General features: G+C 66.4%; 1 protein-coding gene across 1 annotated transcript in view; it reads right to left on the bottom strand.

Annotated features, from left to right (window-relative positions):
- COL18A1 (collagen type XVIII alpha 1 chain) overlaps nucleotides 1-425 on the bottom strand; it is a 25,589-nt gene that overhangs the window by 8,162 nt on the left and 17,002 nt on the right. The gene's annotated exons all lie outside the window — the stretch shown is intronic.

Genomic DNA, 425 nt, shown 5'->3' on the forward strand with positions numbered 1-425 from the left:
GGGTGGGCGGCTTGTCGTACACCTCATTGTCCTGGGGAGCGGGACATGGGATGAGGGGGGAGCGGTGCCCCAGGTGGGGATGGGGATGGAGAATGTTGGGGATGGATGGAGATGGTTGTGGGTGGATGGAGATGGTTGGGGATGGGATGAAGATGGATGAGGATGGAGGATAGGGATGAGGATGTGCACGGGGAACAGAGGACTCACCAGAGCCGAGCTGGGGATCACGTTGTGCTCCTCCAGCTGCAAGGGCATGGCACATCAGATCCCAGCTGCCCCCCTCTCCTCTTCCTCGCGCACGGGTGGGGGGACCCCGAGCAGCACCGGGAGTCACCACCGAGCCCCCGGGGTGGTGCTGTCCGCGCTCCCCTCGAGCCGGGCAGTGCAGCCCTGGCCAGGTGCCCCCCCGCCCCCCACTCACCAGG

This window comes from Corvus brachyrhynchos, unplaced genomic scaffold (assembly GCF_000691975.1).
Source record: "Corvus brachyrhynchos isolate BGI_N302 unplaced genomic scaffold, ASM69197v1 scaffold79, whole genome shotgun sequence".
NCBI classification, from domain to species: domain Eukaryota; kingdom Metazoa; phylum Chordata; class Aves; order Passeriformes; family Corvidae; genus Corvus; species Corvus brachyrhynchos.